The 14,046-nt window shown below is 49.2% G+C and overlaps 1 long non-coding RNA gene across 1 annotated transcript; it reads right to left on the bottom strand.

The window, feature by feature from the left end:
- Nucleotides 1-5,119: 5,119 nt before the first annotated feature.
- Nucleotides 5,120-9,250, bottom strand: LOC134486510 (uncharacterized). Its single transcript, XR_010065558.1, has 2 exons — nt 6,331-9,250; nt 5,120-6,226 (listed from the first exon to the last, which is right to left on the bottom strand). It is a non-coding gene; the product is annotated as an uncharacterized LOC134486510 (long non-coding RNA).
- Nucleotides 9,251-14,046: the final 4,796 nt, after the last annotated feature.

Here is a 14,046-nt window from a genome sequence, read left to right as displayed (position 1 = left end):
CTTTCCCCCAACCTCCAATAAATCATCTTTTCTCGTCTCCCACTTCTATTCTTCATGGAGAGATTTTCTTTCAAAAAATTTCCCATCGTTTCTCCTTTATTTTTAATTTCGTTAGGGGGCCCAGCCAGCTGTGCAACCCGGCCACTTTCCCAGCCTTGTGTGAGCATCATTTTACATAGTTCTGCTCAGGTCCAAGAAAACCAAACAAAACCTAATCCTCCTGGAGAGCGCCAGGCCTCCCAACAGATGCATGGGTGTCTCCCCCTGCAGCCTTCCAAAAAAGCGGGGGCTGCCTGTGCAGAGCAGCCAGAAACACCCCCTTCACTGCTGGTCTCAGCAGTTTCTTCCAAGGGTCCTGGATATGTGACCCCCAAAGGAGACCTGACCCTCAGACAGACTCCACTAGACTTCCCACAAAGATCACTGCAGCTTAGTGGTGTAAAAACAGACACTAGCACCACCAGCCACCACAGAGAAACCAAGCTCTCCTTCCCACAGTGGACTTTCCTCACAGACCTGGGTCACCTTCCCTTCCCCATCTTCTCAGCTGGCCTTCTGTCTTAGGGTCTCCACAGACCAGACAGAGCAACAGCAACAAGCACCACGGTAATGATCTTTCTGGAATTGGTCTCTGTGGGGTTGTCTCTTCAGAGGGTAGCAAGAAAGGTAGCTAATTCAGTGCCTAAGAATGTAGATCCCACCCCAGTAAGGCCTCATCATAGACTTCCTGACCCAGCACATGCCAGGAATCAGTCCTAAGTTTCCCCAGAGCCGCCTGCTTTCTTTCTTCTTTCTTTCTCTCTCTCTCTCTCTTTCTTTCTTTCTTTCTTTTTTTCTTTCTTTCTTTCTCTTCCTTCCTTCCTTCCTTCCTTTCTTTGAATGTCTTTATTGGAGGCTCTGGGAAGTGGGGTTCTTCTACTCCGTGGTCTTTTCAATTTCTTCTCTACATCTATCCATGACACTCATCTCTGATTAACCACAATTTGACATAGTCCTGGGAACATCTTTAATCCCGATGGAAGCTCAACAGCCAAAGTCAAAGCCACCTTCAGGAAGCCAGGAGTTCCCAGGACTGTACTACTCAAACCCAAAGCCAGTGAGAGCAAGAAGATGAACCCTGGCAACAATGTAGACAAGACTTGGTGGTAACAGTTCTGCTGTGGGCCTTAGACATGACTCTGCCACTTCTTGGCCTCTGGATACCACTGCAGTGTGGAGATCCACTAGTTTACAAAACTTCCAGCCAAAGGGGCAATCTCAATCTTGTTTAACCTTTATTCTTTAAATATTTAATTAACTGTCTATCTGGAGTTATATAGCCAATCTCTGAAATACCACACAGCTATAAAATTTTCCTAACAATGTACTGCTAGGTTAATTTGAAGAAGTTCTACACATAATCCCTTCATGTAGCAGGGTGAAGGAGCCCAAGGAAACCAATGTGAAATTAAAGATAGTTAAATCAAAAGAGCAATGGTCTCCCAGGTAGGAAACAAGGACACTTTACTGTGTCCATAATGCAAGTGAAGTGTTAGTTGAGATTCCTGCCTTTGGCATCCCAAACAAGTTAGGCTTGGGCACAGTCCCATCATGTCAAAGAGTAATAGTTGAAAGTCAAGGGGAAAAATGTGTTGGGAAGAGGAGCAAAGAGATGGTTCCAGTGACCCTCCTCAACCTGCCTTCAGGGTAGGGGTATCAACTTTAGTTTAAATAGAGGATTGGAACAGGGGACAAGAGATGTACCCCGTTCATCAGTTTTGGTCCTGGTGTGGTCCTGCCTGTTATTACCCTTGCTCTGTTCCTACAAGGTAGTTGATAAGCCAAAAAACTATTACCATGTTAGTCTCTAGTATTCCCCTTGTGCCTACAAGATGACGATTCTGCCATATGATGTTTCTCTAGCATAGGTAAATGTTCTCATCTTGGTGGTAGGCAGAGTCTGCTATATCTGGAGATCTAGGTAACTTCAGGATGGTAGAATATGTTATTTCTGGGTATGCATTTGGCCTCCCAGGGAGATGAGTTAGACATTCCTCGAGTGACCTAACATGCCTATGAAGGGTCAGAGTCTGACTCACAGTAAAGAAGAAAGACAGCTCATTGAAGGCAAAGGTGCAGGTTCCCACCCACTTCTAGTGACATCATGGTCCCAAATAGGAAGTCAATGCTTCGTAGGAAAAGTCCCCCAGGAACACCTTCAGACCCATGGTCTCATTGATGGCTAGCAGGGGACTTCAGTCACACATAGGAGGCATTTCTTAGGTGTGCAAGTCCTGCTCCACGAAGACCTGTAGCCAAGGTTCTTCACTGCTCTTCAAAGTCAATTCTGGCTTTGACCCTCACAGAACTGGTGTGGGTTCTGGAAGCAAGAGGGAACAGAGGCAGGAACCACACAATAAGTTGGCAAGTAACGTTGATCCTTAGGTGGTCTTGATGGCATCTCTTGGCTTTATCTCCCATCCCTACACCTTCAATGTGATGGTTATTTACAGTGTTGATCGCTGACTGTAACCAGAAACACCCAAGACATTAGTGACACACATTTGATTGTGCCCATCAGTGCTTTTCTAGAGAGGGGCAGAAACCTATCCTGAACGTTGGCAGTATTACCTGCTGGGCTTGGGTACTAAACCAAATACAAAGAAAGGTGGGGTGGGCTTTCTCTGTCTCAGCTTCCTGACCCACTGAGATGTTTGCAGGCAGTGTCACATGCCCATTGCCATAAAGATGTCCAGTGCTAGGACTACCCCTTCACACTGTGAGCTTCAATCAGTCTTTCTTCCCTCACTTTACAGCTCAGCGTGTATCTAACCACAGACTATACTTGAATTCATACAACCTTGCTAACAGATGACCTTGAAAGCTCAGATACCACAAGCTCCAGAAAGACATGGGGGTGGGAGGAACCTCGAGATATCTTTCTGAGTGAGAGAATTGAGTCTGAAAAAGAGACAGGCAAAGGGATTCTGCCTTAACAGGACTACAAAGTAACCTTCACTATTCTCTCTACCCAGATTAGGACAGAGGCCCAGATAGCTCCTGTCATTTCTCCACAGTCGCTCAGGAAATAAGCTCCAGAATCATAATCCAAGGCAACAAATATACTAGAAAACTTAAAGCTAGAGAGAGGGTTCAAAGGTCAGCAGGAGGGACGGGGGAGCACTCATGTGGAGGACTCATGTGGAGCACTTGGGTGGAGCACGGAGGAGCTCTCCCACAGAGACTCTCTTCTGTGCCTGGCATGACATACATGGTAAAACCTATGGGATATGTAACACCAAGAGCCAGCCTTATTGGTGACAATGGACTTTAACTACAGTAATACCCCCATATCGGCCATCATCCACAACAAAGACTTAATGCAAAATGCCAGTCCAAGGAAAACGAGGAAGGTGCAAGGTGTATGTGGAAAGCCTCTATACACCATCACCATCCAGCTTTTCTCTAATGTAAAACTGCTCTTAGAAATATTCAGGTCTTGCCAGGCCTGGTGGCATTGGCCTGTGACTCCAGTGAGTTGGAAGGCTGAGGCAGGAGGATTGCAAGTTATTTGGGTCACAGAGTAAATTCATAGCTGGCTTTGGCAATTTAATGAGCAAATAAAATAAAGAGAAAGAAGACTGGGGATGCACCTCAGTGGTAGAGCTTTGGCCTAGCACGAAGACCCAAGATGAAACTCCAGTACCCAAACTACGACAGCAACAGAAATCCAATCAAGTCTCAGAGAAGAGGCCTAGAGGCCTCTGCATCTCTGCTCCCTTCCAGGAGGCTCTTTCTGGCTTACCACAGTCAATTATGTCATCCAGTGACACTTTACTCACTACCCAGCATGAAATCACTCCCCAGGCCCAACATTCTCATTGACCCTTTTTGGTCGTACTCTTTCCTGGTTTCAGGCTTCATCTGTGAGTGGACTTCCTTAGTTCACTGTTTTGATTTGGTCTAGTGATGAACCCAGGTCACAGCTCAGCAAGACTAGCCATGTAAGCTTCTTCCCAGGCACACGGGGTTCTTCAAAATATGGCCCAGTGCCCTCGCTTACTGACTGTCAGGGCCTACCTTTTGCTCTTTCCTGGAATGCATAACCAGGCTCATTTGTCCCATTGGTTCTAGGAGAAGACCCTGACTTCTTGTGCTACATCTTGGTACTCAGCATGACATAGTCCTGGTGACAGACACTGACAGCTTCTTACAGAACACCACACAGGTAAGAGAGAGCCTGGGACAGAAGTAAAACTGTATTCCGAGCCCTGGCGACCTGCCTCTTCCAGTCAGCCATGGTTCCTGACCCAAAGGCACCACCAGCCGGAGACCAAGAGTTCAAACACATAGGCCATGGGACATTCTGTGTACATACCTAGTAGTCATCGTTGGGTGTCAGTCTGAACCCCACCCACCCCTGAATTTGAGGCTTGTCACCAAGGTTGTTTCCAGGGCTTATTGGATGAAAAGAGGAAACAGAATCTCCAGTCATTGCCACCCAGCACCTGAGCCTGTAGGGTGGCCATAACAGCCCTATCCAGAAGGGCTGATTGTGTGCTACTTCTGGGGACATCAAGAGTCATGATAAACATCTCTAAATGCTACCATGATTTGGATCCTCCTGGCCACACTACTAGAGTCTCTATACCTGGAAACTTCATCCTTTCTTTCTCCTTACGTTCCCTTCTAAGGTGGTCACGACTCTCCTCCACGCCTGTGAAATAACCACGTCCTGCTCCAAGGTGGATTTGAATACTCAAGCACGTGCTTTGACTCGGGTGTAGGTCTAGGGAGATAGCTCGCACACGGCTCAGCCAATGAAGTTTCTGCCACGTAAGCATGAAGATCCTACACTCTCGTGAGAAAAGATAGGCGTGTGGTGTGCACCTGTGATCTCAGTGAGGAGGAGGGGACAGGAGCTTCCCTGGGTCTTAATGGCCAGTCAACCAAGCTGAGCTCTAGGCTCCATGAGAGAATGTCTCAAAAACTAGGGTGAAAGATGAAGAACCTGATAGTGACCTCTGACTTCCAAGGGCACGCGTACACACACACACAGACACACACAGGCACACACACACACACACACCCTTCCCTTCTGGTGATCTGGTGATGGGATTTTTTCAAAATAACACTAATGTTTATATGTAGCCTTTATTAAAGAAGGCTTTACTCTACAAATCATTAACTCTGAGAATAAGGAATTAATCATGCGTTGGAAAAGTCAGGATGGACTCGGGGGTGGGTGGAGTCCAAGCCCAAACCTTAACGTTGCAAGCTCCACGACAAAGACTTTGCAGGTGTGACAAGGCCTAAGACTTCTTATTAGAGCAGCAGCAATCGCGGGACTCTGATTTATACAGGCTGCACCCAGCAGTGCCTTTGAAGATGGAGGGTGGTGGCCTGGGGTCCTAGGTAGCAAGTGGCAAGGAAAGGCTGAGAAAGGCAAAAGCAAACATTTTTTCCTGAGGCCTCCAGGGGGCGCTCTCTCCTGCAGCCATTTGGCTCTTAGGAACTGCGACCTCCACAAAAGAGATGATGTTGGTGGTAAAATAACAAATTTGTGTTGTTTCAAGCCCTTCCATCTGTAGTTCTCCAAATTGTGCCATGAGGAGACCAACACATGTGTCTATTTGCGAGAATCCATTGGTATACACTCCTAGTCTGTGGGTCTGGTTTCTTGGTCAGTACCCAACACCAGCGGCTGCTCTAAGATTTTTAGTGGAGCTCTCTGGATGCAGCCGGGTGTTCAGAGCATCTTGGACACGCATTGAGCAGAAATCAGGCCTGTAGTGACCATCAGAAATACCTGTAGCCTTTACTACCTACTGACAAGTAAATGGTGTAGTTCACAACAAAACATTAATAACTGTGAAATAATAAACCTTTCTGTGTTATAGAAAACACTCCCAGAAAAGCACCCAGAAACACTGTCTCCCTATAGGAAGTGAGAGTGGGTGCTTTCCTTAAGGGAGGACCGGTTTCCGGAGTGGGCTCTGGGTGCCTAGGCTGTGGTGCCCCAGCGATGCAGGTGATGGAGGGTGAAGTTCCCCTCATCCTGGTTCCCTTCCTCCCATGTTAAATGGTAACACATGTCAGAAGCAGTACTGGCATAGGGGCTGAAATCGGAGCCCTTTGGGTAAGGCTCAGCAAGGCTCAGCAAGGCAGGTCTAGGGGTGAGAGCTCTTGTGAGCCTTTGAAATTGCCCAGGCAGAGGCTGCAGTAGGAGTTCAGGGTGGTTGATTAGCTGGAAGGAAAACAGAGGTGAAGAGAGACAGCTTTGGTAAACAATACGTTTTCTTCCCTGGCCCCCTTATCCTCAAATCCTGGACTAATTTTCAGGAAACTTACCTCCCCTAATTACCTAATTGTTGCTAAGTGACATTTGGAGAGCTCAAAGAGGCCAGGCCAGGGGCGATGGAGTTAATTCTGCCTGCTTTGCAGGCAAGAACTGCAAGGGCCCCCCACCCCCGGGGAGGCCCCAGGGCGGTGGGAGGTAAAAGTATGGCTGGTTCAGGCGCCAGCTCCTGGCCCTGCACAGTTTTCCCACTTGATGGGGGTCAGCTGGGTCTCTCGGGAATTCAGAGGGGAGCAGATGCCAAGCGCTGGAAAGCAGGAGATGAGAACACTGCAGGCTGTGAGCGATTGCCTTGGAAACGGGGACTGGAAGGTTCTGGAACATTCGAATCCTTTCAGTGCAGAATCTCTAGATGGCACTAGAGCGCTTTCACAGGCCGACTGCTGCAGACACTTTAATGGAAAAAGACTAGATTCTTTATTTTTTACTGCGCAACAAACTGCCTTTTTTTTTTTTTCAATGTTCCAGGGTTGTTTTTCACAGTGATGAAAAGGAGAAAAAAAAAAAAAAACCAAACCAAATGGGGCCTCTTACCTTGCTGTGTGGGGATCACAGTTCTCCCTTTGCTTAGACATGAGTGGGGTCTGTTTACCTCTCTGAGACCGAAAAAGACCCCAGAAAAACAGAAAACCCAGATTTTTTTCTCTCTGCCTCCCTATCCTTGAGCCCTGCTTTTCAAATGAAGCACTCTAGCCCCCTTGCTCAGATATCGTGGGTGGAGAACTCCAGGTCGGTGTTTGGGGTCACGCCACGGCATCTAGCCGCCGAGGCCATTTTGTTCTCCTTAAACCAGTACAACAGGGCAGCTGTTAGCAAGGCTTCCTGCAGGATAATCATCAGACGCCATTCATGTTAGTGAGACTCTCTCCTGACAGAAGCCCACAATGACCTTGGTAATCTTTGACTCCGATTGTAAGCAACAGGCCGTATGCTGCCTAGGTGCCCTCCTCAGTTCTGGGGTGCCCTCTGTGTATCTTGAAGGTGACCCTTGACATAGCAGCAACAGACGCAACACCTGGAGTTGCCTGCCGGGTCTTGTAGGGAAAAGAACAAGGAAGAAACGGGCTCCATCAGAACGTTTAGGAGTTGAAGATTTCAGGTTATTAACCGTTAAGAATATATATGGAAATTCAGATGTTGTTTTTTTGTGCCCCAAGAAGGCGAGGCTTGTCAGGCTAAAAGCCTTTTCTGAGTTTGCCACAAACTCCCTTGACATCAAGGCCAAAGGGAGTGGTTGTCCCCTGACCCTGGATTTTAAAGGTTGCTTCAAACCACTTGCTTCAGAGAACCAAGAAAACCCAACCTCAGCCAGTCAGCTGCACAGGAAGCCTTTCTTTCTATGAGGGCCTGAGTCGGCCATTCCAGGGCTGCCTCTGGCTCTGTGGAGAGGCGTTGGCTGCTAAGAGGAGCACGCTCCAGGCAGGACCCAGCAGCCCTCTGAGTCAGAGTTCAACCTGGCCTGTTTCTCTTCAGATGTGTTCCTGAGCACGTCACCACACCTCTCCCCAGCATGTAAAATGGGATGATGACATTCACTGCTCCCTTAAAGACCCTTAACCTCTGCCGAGGGGGGACAATTAAAAATGTCTCTCTAGCTGTCACCATCTTCTGCCTTACCAGAAAGCGGTCTCTCGAGCATTGGGAAGGGTCAGAGCACTGGCGCGTGCTTCTGAGTAGCCACGCTTTAATGGGTGTGGGGATGGCTGGGCTGGTAGTGCATTCCAGGGAGCAGGGGGATTAAGCTGGATTCCCAGCAGCCCCGGTGCTGGGATTACCAGACACAGAGATAAATTCTTGCAATTCCAGTGCCTGGGAGGCAGAGAAAGTAGGGTTGTTGGGGCTTACTGATGAGCCAGCCTACCTATCCACTTAGTGAGGTCTAGGATCAGTGAGAAGCCCTGTTTCAAAAGATGAGGCGGACAGCCAGGCATGGTGGCACACACTTTTAATCCCAATCCCAGCATTGGAGAGGGAGAAGTCAGCAGACTTGCGAGTTTGAGGCCAGTTTGGTCTATGTAGCAAGTTCCAGGCCAGCCAGGGCTACATGGTTAGGCTGTCTGTCTGTCTGTCTGTCTGGTGTGTGTGTGTGTGTGTGTGTGTGTCTGCCTATTTCTCTTTCTCTCGCTCACACACACAACACACCCACACACATACAACAACAAACACCCCGCCCCAAAACAACTAAAACAAACAAAACAAGAAGGCAGTGTCGTTGAGGAAGACATGGGACCTCACATTCATGCAAGGTCAAACTCCACACAGACACATAAAAGAAAAAGAAATAGGTGGACAGAAAGAAAAAGAAAAAGAACCCCGAGGCCTTGGAGCCTGGGCTGACTGTTCCTCAGCTCCACTCTGTGAGGCCCCCGACTTGCCTTTTTATGGTTCTGGGGGCAACCAGTCTAACTGCTCTCTGGGCCCAGCAAACCTGAGAGTGGTAGATGATGAAGGCCAATCTGTGTGTTCGAAGATCCTGTCACAGACTTGAGGCTTCACTCAACCTAATGGGGTTGGGGTACGGTCTGTGTAGCTGCCCTGTGCTGGTACACGGTGAGGAAGGGGTGCTCCTCCTCACATATTACTACCTCCTCTGGGGATGCTCCTTTGTGTGGGAGATGCTGACCCCCCCCCCTTAGGACCCAGATCCCAGCCCAGGACACATGGTGGCCTCTTCCATAGACTCTTGTCATCCTCAGTACCAGGTAATCTCTTTTGGGGACAGTAATTAGCTAGGAACAGAACCCTCCCCAAACAGAAACCACAGAGTTTTCCCACAGGCCCTTACTCAGGCTGAGGTAGTGGTCGTGGGAGGACCACAGCCAGAATGTAGACATAGCAGCTGGACACAGGCATACCAAGTCTAGCACAGGAGAAGGGTGAGCGTCACAGAGGACCGAGGAGACTCTCCAGAACTCATTCTGCCTAGGAGACCATATCTCATGCTTGGTTGACCCAGTGTGGGTCAACACTGCCTCTGGCCCATTTCTGAGGGATAGCCATGTTCACTCCCATCTCATGATACGGTTATTTGGCGTGAAGGTCCAGATGGAGTCACAATTTGCGACACATGTCTTCATGGGAAATTAAGAGGATCCGGCCGTGCTGAATCGGTTCCCAGAAGCAGGAGGTAGGAGTGGGGAAGGTTAAGTCCCAGCTGGCACAGCTTCCGTACTAGGGCCAGGGGGGCCTAGAAGAGGGCTCTTGATCCAGGCAACCGAGGATATGAACCTGATTTCTCCACCGAGGGGCAATCAGCCGTGGCAGGGTAGATACTCGGAGGCGTCAATTCCGCGTCAACCTTTGGAAGAGGATAAATGAGCCAGGTGCTGACAGCAGAGGGAACGGCAGGCAGGCCCCGCATGCTTACCTCAGCTAGCCCGCTGCAGGCACGGAGGCCCCCCGCACTGGGGGCTGTGAATTAACACTAGTCAGCTTCTTTAGGGGCAACTTTATTTGCTGAACCAACACGAATCCTCCTGACGAGTTTTTTTGGGTTTTTTTTGTTTTTTGTTTTTTTTCTAGATTGCACTTGATGGAGACTCGGGGCCTCTCAAACAATCACCATGTACATTTACTTGTAAAGCCAATCTCTTTCCGTTTCGGCCCTGGCCCCCACCTCCGTCTCATTAATGGGGCTGGAAGATAGATGCTGTGGGTTTTCAACTTTATTCGAATGACTACCTCAGAGGCCATCTTTGTCAGCTGCCTCCCACTGCTCCCTCCTTCTTAGTGAAACGATGACTCTAGAGCTCAGATCCAGAGGACCCTCTTCTGGGGGCATGAGTTGTCTTCCAGCCCGGAGTTAGGAAGCTACACGAGAAGACCAGAGCCCTGCATGCCTGAACCTGGTGCACCGAGGTTACTTGGTTGGCAGTGAGCAATCGTGACCTTTTCGGCTTTGCTTTTATTGACAGCAAGCTGATGGATCTGGTTAAACCAAAGGTGAGGTTTGGGGATATTTCTCACCGCCTGAAGGAGTGAAGTTGGAGATATCCCCCCCCATGTCTCCCGCCTGCTTCCGTCACCACAGACCCTCCATTCACTCCCAGTTCCGAGTACCACCCTGCCCTCGAATCGAAACAGCATGTACCCATGTCACCGGCGTGCCACCCCCACCCCATCCTAGCTTCCTAGGTGGTATTCCGAGCATATTCATGGATAATTAAAACAAGCCCTACATAATTATAACCAACAGAACTTCAGCCTTGTTCTGGGAGGCATTATTAGAGCCCCCCCCCAAACAAACCCTGGATTCGAAAAACATAATTTTTTTCCACCCAGGCACCATCTGTCAAAAACAAATAAATGTTATGTATGAAGAAGTTCAATGCACATTCATGAACTTCTAAATTAAAGAACATTAGAAACAAAACCCCATGCAGTGCATTCAATAAATAAATGCATTCGCACACACCTGTCAGAAGTCAGACACAAGGGGGGGCAGGCGGGCACCCAACTGGGCAAAGAAGTAGAAAAAAAAAAGGATAAGAAACAAGGCAAAGGCACACACTGTCTTGTGTGACAGCTGTAACCGGTGCAGGGACATCACAGATACAAAGAGTCTCTGAGGACCCAAGTCAGGACTGTGGTTGTGATTTCAGGATGGAGCATGGACCCAGGATACAGTAGGCACTCAGTCGTTGCTGCAGAATACAGTGGGCACACAACCATTGCTGAAGCAGACAACGTTCTGTTTTTGTAGCCAAATGAACCCAGCTGTGACCCTTGACATTGTCCATGTGGTTGAGGTCTGTGGTAGCTCACCTCTGGGGGGGGGATCTATGATGGTGCTTCCAAAGACAGGTTACACGGGTTCAGGATTAAGAGAACCCATGCCTTGATGAACCCACAATATGACAGCGTTGTTGGGAGGTGCTCAAAGGCTGGAGGTGGGACCTGGTTGGAGGAAGGAGGTCAGTGAAGTCCTGTCTTGGGACTTGTGTCTTGCTCTGGCTTCTTCCTGTGTGTCTTTTGCATCTCTTCCTGTCTGCCTTCAAGGAGCCCCTTTACAGCAGTGCTCCCTGTTCACCGTTAGAGAGCCCCTTCCGTGTAGAGATGGGGAAGCCGAGGCTCAGGAAGGCAAATGGCTTGCTCCCTTACTCAGGTAACGGGAAAGCAGAGAAATAGAGACTAGTCTGTGTACCCACTATTGGCTTCCCTTGTAAATCATCGAGGTTGGGCTCTTGGTGTGGGGTGGGCATCAGGGCGGGGCAAATGCGTTAGACAGACATGTTAGACCATTAGCTGGAAGTCTTACCCCCCCCCCCAAAACGTCAGGACTTGAGATGAGCAACAAGCCTGTTTTCTTGAGTGTCTCAGGGAGACTGAGCCCCGAGAGATAGGGCCTGGTTGACAGCAAAAGGAAAGGCTGATAGAAGTTTCAGGAAAAATCCGTTACAGCCGCAGAAAGAGATTCCCAGGAAGAACTGCAGGGAACGCGGCTCCGAACTGGCGAACTGGCTCCGAAGGGCTCCGAACTGGCGAACTGGCGGCCCTTAGGATGAGAGGACAGTTATCTCAAAGAAAAGCTTGCCTGAGGCTGACTGCCTGGTTGCAGTTACCCTGGCGGCCACGTGAATGCGCTGTTGTTCAGCGAGTGAGCGAGGCGAGTGGGGGCGGCGCACACCGTTGGGATTGCAGACCCTCTCTGCCTGTCTCTCAGTCCCGGTCTGGTGCAAAAGTTGTGACTGACAGCATCACCCCCCAGAGAAGCCAGATGCTGGGGGGGTCTGAGAGGAAGGGGAAGGTTTGTGAGGACCCCACCCGAGCCAGGCTGAGACCCCTTCCCCAACTTGTCAGTCCTGGTGACAGCCCATCGTTCCTGGGGAGTACTGAACTGGGTGAATCTGAGCCTAGCCGCACTGCAGTGGAAGGGAGATGTGTGGTGGGAGAGTTCCTGTTTTTCTTCCGCAGTGGCATCTAGCAGGGAGGGATCCTTAGGGTACCTACCATGCTCCAGTGGTCTCCTTGACACAGACCCCCCCGCCCCCGCCCTTCGGGGTCCAGTACTGTTAGGGGGTGTGTAGTCAGGGCTCCAGGGAGATGTGCTGCAGTGCCCTTGTGCTAGGAAGGTCACTGCTCACCGGTGTACTGTAGCACAGGCTTTGGGCCTGGACAATGACGCAGTATATTTTTCAGTCGGAGAGAAAAAGATGTCTGTGCGAGAGAGACACGCAGTTACACATAGACCGTGGATGTGTGTGTGTGGCAGGGTGGGAATGGGGTGTGCAAAACCTATGTGTCTGTTAGGAAACTGGGAGAGACCCACGCCCCCTTCCCCTCCTTCTGACTGCTCAGACCTGGAATTTTTCGGGCTTCTAGTCCCAGCTAAGGGTTAAAGCAGCTCCTCACAGCTCCTGCCTGCCCTAGACTGCCTGTGGCAGGGGGCAATAAACCATGATTTTTTTCACCAGAGGGAGAGAGTGACAGGGAGAGAGGAAGATCAATTTTCTTCAAGGACACACACAGGCACGTGCACACACACACACACACCCATTTGCACATTTTCTTATGTGCAGGGAGAGGCAAACCAACACATTTCATGTATCCTTGCACACACATAAAATGCTGGAGCTGGAGACGGAGTGTGTACGTGTGTTTTTCCAAGTTGGTGTGTGTTTCTTGGCTGCAGTAGAGGAAATGTTCCCAAGAGGACATTTTCTGCCTAGATACACACACACACACACACACACACACACACACACACACACACACACGCAATGCATTCTTGGTCAGTTTCTCCGGAACTGTGCAATTAATGAGAGGGCAGGGGGTCGATAGAGACCTGAATAGGATGTGTGTGTGTGTGTGTGTGTGTGTGTGTGTGTGTGTGTGTGTGTGTGTGTGTGTGTGATGAGAGAGACAACAGAGAGACAGAACGGTGAAAGATTTTTTCCCCCTCATTTAAAAAACAGTACTTTTCTGGTTTCTTGGTTTTGTTTTTTATTTTATTTTCATGGGAGACAGATTCGGAATGACATGTTTTGGTTAAAAACACACATAAGCACACATGCCAGGTTCGTGTGTTCACAGCTCATGTGTGTTATTTGGGGGGGGGCGAAGGAGAGTTATTTTGTCCTTTTGTGATGAAAAGCTTTAGAGGGAGATTTTTCTGAGGAAGGTAAAAAAGCAAAACAAACAACCACAAAATTTGTTCTGCCTGGGAAGACACTGTGTGCCCGGTGAGCCGGGAATTACAAAGTTCAGCTCTTTTAGTGGGGTCCACGCAACGACGAGGACACAGACTGACTGCCTAAGCACACACATGTGTGTGAATGCGTTGAGGCCATACGTGCTGCATTGGCACAGGCTCTGCGTATGCGTTTTCCTGTACAGACAAGCAGTGCTTGTTTTTCTGCCTGTAGCAAGAGGGGGTCGGACACACGGCAGTGCCTGCTCCCCGGTGCACACTCCCCGTCTGTGGAGGGGGGTGTGGGAAAATGGGCTTTTTTTTTTTTAATCTCACGGAGACGATCTGTTCTGCATGGTGATTTTTTTAAAAAGTGAATTTCTGAGTGAAAATGGAAATTTTTGTTTTGGGGCCCGAGATGAACGTCTTTTAAACCTCTGCAAGCCAAGACACGAGACACGGGCTCTGTTTTATTCTCCAGGTCCCACAATCGGAGAGCAGTCACATGTCTGCTTTGTGTGTGCACACATGTATGTTGGGTATTTTTTCCTTTCTTGAAAAATAATGTATTTCCTATATT

The sequence above is a fragment of the Rattus norvegicus genome, chromosome 3, assembly GCF_036323735.1.
Source record: "Rattus norvegicus strain BN/NHsdMcwi chromosome 3, GRCr8, whole genome shotgun sequence".
Taxonomy (NCBI): Eukaryota; Metazoa; Chordata; class Mammalia; order Rodentia; family Muridae; genus Rattus; species Rattus norvegicus.
This window is presented reverse-complemented; position numbering and strand designations above follow the sequence as displayed.